Here is a 6986-nt window from a genome sequence, read left to right on the forward strand (position 1 = left end):
TATTGGATACAGGGATCATGACCAATATGGTGGCAGCATGATAAAGGTCCGTAGCTGTTTGGCCCGGGGGAATGCGCATTTTTCCCCCTCAAAACTTGGTTCATGACACTGGAAGGGGCAAGACTATAAAATGAGATTTGAAAAAGTTAATTTTGTGTCCTATAATTGTTGTAGTCAAAAGAACTTTCTCAAAGAATAAAAAGGTCAAAAAAGTTAACAGTTAAAATAACTTCTAAAGTTTGATTATTTAGCGTCCCGCTCAACAGCATTATACATGTATCAATCTTCATAATAATGGTAAAATTATTTTTGGAAGACCAAAAAGAGTATGGTAGTAACTGCTTTCTATTTTCGATAAAAAAATGAAGTTCTTTGTCATAATTCGAAACATGCGAACAGAGCACGGATGAAAATTCGAATGCGAGTGTGAAGCGGTATACTGTGGCACCGATAACGCTGCATCATGGGAACAAAACTTTCTGTGTTTTTAACAGTATCCGGAAGAATCGATTGATGCTTTCGTTACGTTGTAACCGTATATTAGCTTTTTGATAGATGATGTATTTTTCCCGCCAAATTTCACGACACCATCCGTTTTTTTGTTTGCTGCAGGGTTCCACTCCGTTATTCCGTGCGTGGCCATAGGAGAGTTGCTGGTACCCGTTTTCCCTGCTGAATTTAGTAACTCTAAATTGACAGAACTGTGCTAATAATCGACTCGGTAACAATCCACATTGTCCTAGACTTTGAACCGTAGACAATATCCGTGTCTGTGCTGTAAACTAGGCCTACCTGATGATAAATAAGTTAATAAGGTTTACACAATTTTTTTCTGCACTGGTTTATTTATTGTCTACGATATATTGCTGGTCAATTATATTTTGTTCATCGTCATATTCTTCAGTGTTTAACACCTGTATAGGCTTGTTGTTTTAACGCCCTTTTTATATTAATTTGACATCAGTGACATAATTAACGAGCCATGCACCCCCATCTCTCGGAGAGTAAATAATAAAAAATAATTATGATAATAATACCAAAGAGTAAGCTTTGTTTATTTGGCGTCTGCTAGATTATGGGCTGCCCCCTCCCCAAAACCTGGTCAACAAAATCATGCATATACGAAACTGTTTGACACACTGAAGACTTCCATTATTCCAAAGTTGTTTTTAAAAAATTAAGAGGGCATGTCTTTTACATTTACGAGACCAAAAAAAGTTTGGAAAACTGTACAGACAGACATAAAATCTACAGGATTTATATTTGGGGCTACCTGTGCTTGAGTCTTCATGACACGCACATGAGAAACGAACGGCAATAAAACACGTCGCTTTAAGAATAACAAAACATGAGTAAGTACATGACATTGTAAGGTTAAAAAAGCCATGCACCCAAAACTCATCAGTTTCACGACGTCTTCACTGAGAAGAACGGAAGCCCATTGTCAATAACGCTGTGAGCACTATGAGCATTAAACAAGCAGCACAAAATATAATCTGTCATTTCGGTCTTCCTATAGCCTAGGCCTAAGATGTTAATATTTGACCAGTATTGAAGGAGCCGTGCTGATAACTGTATAAAATATAATGCACTGTAGGGAACTAGAAAATTTGGAAGGAACAGCAGAGGCAATAGAAAGACAACCGGAAAAACGTCCTCTTTGTGTTTACAATTTTTTTTTTTTTTAAAGGGCCCGTGTAATGTAATTTTCTTTAAATACGATCCTTGAAAATGCACTGTTGTGTTTAATTTAACCTCATTTACAATTTTCATTTTGCCTTTTTGGTTTTTATGCTAATGCGAATTTCCATATTCATGAGCAAAATTGTGATGTCATTTCAGGCAGAAATCTCAATGTTACAACTATTTCAGTGCAAAAAAGTTGCCAAAATTTAGGATACCGTTGCTGTTGTAGATTTTCTTTTGGTTTTTTCTTTGGTGATTCGTTGTCGGCGGGGGGTACGAGCGAAGGGATATATACCCCCATCACCCAGGCCGGGATTTACGGCCCAATGATACAAACAAGATCTCAAGAAAAGTCGACCGCAAAGTAAAATCGCAACATTTTTTTTTGTAAGGACCGTTAGATATTTGTGGGGTGTGGGGTGGTGGTGGGGGCGGGCTTGTGTCACGCCCTTCCCTTACAATCGTGCCCAGGGCTGTTGCCCCTCCCATTCCCAGTTTAAAGCCATAAGGCAACTTGGCAAGTCTACCCTAAGCGTTCTGTTTATATATTGCACGACGTAAACACCAAGTTCAAAAAGTGGGTCAGCTACACTCACGTGCGGGTGAGTCATAACTGAATTGTTCGGACCAATTGTCAGGCGGTACCGGGCTGTTCGCGGGAGTTTTGGCGATCCAGTTAGTACCCTTGGACCCAATAATAGTAATAATCGTTGACATTGAATCTCGAACTTGACAATTCGGTCGCGGAATGTCTGACTGCAATACGAGTAATTGTTTTTATTCAATTCGTCACAGGGCCACCCAGATGCGTTATTTCATACAATCGCCTCCTCGACTGTTTGAACTCATGTTCGTGAGTGTCCGTCCTGCCCAACATGACGTAATACTCGGCGTCAGTGTACTAAACCAATCAGTGATCAGTGCTGCAACGTGATCACGTGGGCGTCTTCTTTTTTCGCTACTCAATTATGGTCTGTGTTCCTCGTGATCTATAATTGCGAGCTTCTATAAAAGGCGCAGCATCCCTGGATCAGCTACATCATTTACAGTGACATCATCCTACCCAGAGGTTCATCACACATGACAATATAGTGGCTTAGCAAAGCAACAGCTTGACCACCACACACAACCATCCTCATCATCGGAGAAGAAACACCGCATCATTGTTTAAGACTGCTACACTGGTAAGTACACTAGAACTTTATGCGAGGGACCTGTTTACAGTGCGGTACTTGCAGTGTTGTGGTCCAGACATTTTGAGACTTCTTCTTTTCGATCTATAGATTACAAAAAAAAAAAAAAAAATGGCAGCCCCGATATTCATTCACTATTGATATTTGACTATTAATGAGCTTGTGTCTACAAATGTAAAAATGATGAATAAAGTCCAGTAATTAAACTTCCCCGACCAGATTTTATTCTCATATTGTAAATTGGGTCTGAAATACACTGAAAAACTATGGAACATCAATTTGATGGCGATAAAAAAAAATGTTTTTCTAGTGTCCCCCCCCCCCCCCCCAGTTTTACCCCGAAATATAGAATTTCTTTTACCGAGCAATACAAAGGTTTTCACGTAGATGTGCATCGAACACACAAATCCGACCGCGTTCAGTTTATAGGGGAGAAATTACTTTGCAAGTTTGGAATAACTTTACAACCCGACAATAATAAGGCGGATATGAAGCCCGGGAAGGGACAGGGTGGATTTTTTTTTTGGAATTTCCTAATTCGTTCGCACGAATTACTAATTCGTTCGCACGAATTGCTATTTCATTCGCACGAATTCCTATTTCGTTCGCACGAATTACTGGAGTCATTCGTGCGAACGAATTGGTAATTCGTGCGAACGAATTACTGGAGTTTGCTAATTCGTTCCCACGAATTAGTAATTCGTGGGAACGAATTGGTAATTCGTTCGCACGAATTAGTAATTCGTTCCCACGAAATACTAATTCGTGCGAACGAATTACTAATTCGTTCCCACGAATTAGTAATTCGTGCGAACGAATTAGTAATTCGTGCGAACGAATTAGTAATTCGTGCGAACGAATTAGTAAACTCCAAAAAAAAATTCCACCCTGTCCCTTCCCGGGCTTCATAGGCGGACCTTACGTGCGTACAATTAGGAGGCGCAAAAACAACCCACAATGAACCCCTTTTACAAAGGGTATAAAGGTAGTAATAGAATATTCCTCTAAACAGGCCTATACAGGGCACACGAAATAATTTTTGGTTCGTTTTTGGAATAAATGTGAAGATTTTTTTTCCCAGAACACGATGAATCCATTTGAAAAAGGTTGGACTTGAACTTGTGCACGGTTATGACACTTTAAAGAATAAAAACAGTATAACAGCTGTTTCTATAAACTTCATTTTAAGTTGAGTTTATAACATCCGTCGAAAATTGCTTTTGGGCGGCCAGGAGAGAGCAAGGATTCAAGGAAACAAAATGGCGTATATCGCGTTTGGGGAAAAAAATCATTTATTGCAAGGTTCATGGAAACAGACACGAAAATTGAACAGCTTCAACATGCCTTTGCTTTTACCATTTAAACCTAACTTCGCCATGCCGCAGGAATTCACAGCACTGCGCGATCATGTGTGAAAAGAGCACTAAAACGAGTGACAACAATAATCGTTTCCACTCAACGCCAATCTCCGCATGAGGCGACTTTGTCAAAACTAGGACGCTTGACAATGCTAAATAATTACTAGGCTGCACTGCACCAACGTGAAATGTATTAATAACTGAAACTGTAGTAGCAAATTAGCAATGAAGCCCGATCATGTTGTGGAACGAAACTAAAGTAGTTTTTCAATTAATTTAAATTTGATACAAGTGTGAAATGAACCGAAAAATCTGTACTTAATATTTTGACTAAACCAATTAACAGGTAGTTTCTCGAGTAAGGAATGACATTTTTTGAAAAATGAAGAATGAAGTGCAATAAAGATGTTTAATTTCAAATTATTTGCAAGTACGAAGCTCATGTAGTGTCCCTATAGGGTTGTAAGAACTTGTCGTCTGAATTTGTTGTTAGGCCTATGTGAAGCAAATTTGTAGCAACGGGGTCCGCTCGAGAGTCCGACGCCTTATAGGCCTAAGTCCGAAGTTTCGGACTAATTAGGCGTCGGACTTATGAGGCGTCGGACTCATGAGGCATAGAATTTATTTATTTCCCCTCATATAAGTCCGACGCCTCATAAGTCTGAAATTTCGGACTTTTGAGGCGTCGGACTTATGAGGCATAAATTCCGCCTCATAAAGGTCCGACGAAATTTCAGACTTATGAGGCGTCGGGCCTATGAGGCGTCGGACTTATAATACGGCCCCGTAGAAACAATTGTTTAATGAAGTTATTGCAGTCAATATTGTTTCCTTCGCAACTTAGCGCTTCGATCGCTAGCTAGCTGCGAATGGTCCCCACCTAGCTCACCCAGACACCAGATTATATCCCTGCGGCTATTTAACAAGTTCATGCAACCTTATCGCGAATCAGTCAATGTTTGCTAAGAGTGTGTGTACACAACAACGTTCATGTAGATGGTTACAAATTGACAACAGCGGTCATGTAAAGTGGGGCATCTGCGCTCACGTGTTTTGCGTAGTTGAGGATTTGTGGGCCAAGTGGGCGTGACCCAAGTTCAATCGTAAACAAAAAGATGAACTATGCGCTCCAGCTTTACGATCTTGATCATTGTTGAATCGGATGTCAATAATATCATTGTGGATACTGACTTTATATTGGACCTCCCATCCTATGACTTAGTGGTTTGCGTAAAACCCTCAGACCCAACTGTCAACGTCATCAGTGACGTTATATGTGACTCAACCAATCACCAGCCAGTGCCGTGATAATATGGTGCGGGAATGCAGTGCATTGTTTAAACTGGTAGGGCGTTGCTTCTCAAGCGGTCTAACTCGTGATCTCGGCTAGGCCTTCTATAAAATAGGGGCATCCCTGGCCTGGATCCACTCAACATAACTTATAGCCCTTGACTAAGGCTTGTTCCCGCTACCGCACACAGCGCGCGCCGCGACACACTAGTTGTACGATGCCGTTAGCCTCAACGACCCTTGCGTGTGCTTTGTGTGCATGTAACTGATAGCCTTTGTCAAGGACATAACTTACAAACAGTCGATCCTAATTATATATTGCATCCTATTATATATTGTACCGCGTCTCGAATTAATCAGTGGATCATTGACGAAATTGGGACTTTGCGAAAGGATTCAGTGACCGTCATCATGCACTCGGAACCTGTCTCAGTCACCGAAGATTGAATAAAATAAGTGCAGCATCACTTTGAACCCGCTACAATGGTAGGTTCGTACCCTTGATTTTTTGGTCGACTCACCCTTGCACAAATGCGAGCAAAACAAAACTGCGTGTGGACTTGACCTCGAAATTCTGACCATTCAGCGGGCGCCTTGTATCGGGTCTTTGGCGACCCGTTGTAGGATTACAAAAACATGTACGCCAAATTGACCAATCAACAGCTTAATTAGTCCACATTTCTGATCGAAATGATGCCACAATTTCTAACCTCGAATTCGATTGGCTGGCGCGCGGGGTCGCATAAAATTTGCATTTAGATATAAGGCCAAAAAATATATATATTCGGTCTCTCTTCCGGAATTGACGCGGCGACGCGGCTTTTTTTTTTCTTCAACCTTGATTGTACAGACAAGGTGGGGTACTATTTTGCTTTTTTCGTGTCCTCATGTACATTGGTGTCCTCCATAATTTGCCTTGGTGCTCTCAATCATTTGCCTTGATGCAATTTCCCATTCCTTGGTGCTCTTTGGTAAAAAAAAATTGAGGAGGTGCGGCAATAGAGGGCGCTGTTGGAGCTACCGCGGAACATTTTGGAAAAACAAAAGATTGACGCGCATGATTTAAATCGACGCGCGCGCTGACCAGAGACCGACTTATATTTTTTTGGCCTTATATCAGACCTTGGATATAAATCAGATAAGTTTTTACACACCGGACCAAATATTCTTTTTTAATTGTAACGTTACTTGTTCATGTTCCCGTCCTTTCTCGTCTTCGTCATTGTCATTACTAGATCTATAGACACAAAAGCACCGTGTTTTTGCTATTTTCATCCCTGCAATTATGTTAATATTAATGCGACAATATCAATCACCATACGGTGGTACCCTATTATAACACTCGAACCTTGCGTGGACGATCGATCGCTTGCGCTTGCAATGATGAAAGCGTTCGAATAGGCGGCACTATCACTCAGTGCGAAAAATATTACGACATAATTTCTATGGGAGAGAACTC

This window comes from Patiria miniata, unplaced genomic scaffold (genome assembly GCF_015706575.1).
Source record: "Patiria miniata isolate m_02_andy unplaced genomic scaffold, ASM1570657v1 HiC_scaffold_15, whole genome shotgun sequence".
Classification (NCBI taxonomy): Eukaryota; Metazoa; Echinodermata; class Asteroidea; order Valvatida; family Asterinidae; genus Patiria; species Patiria miniata.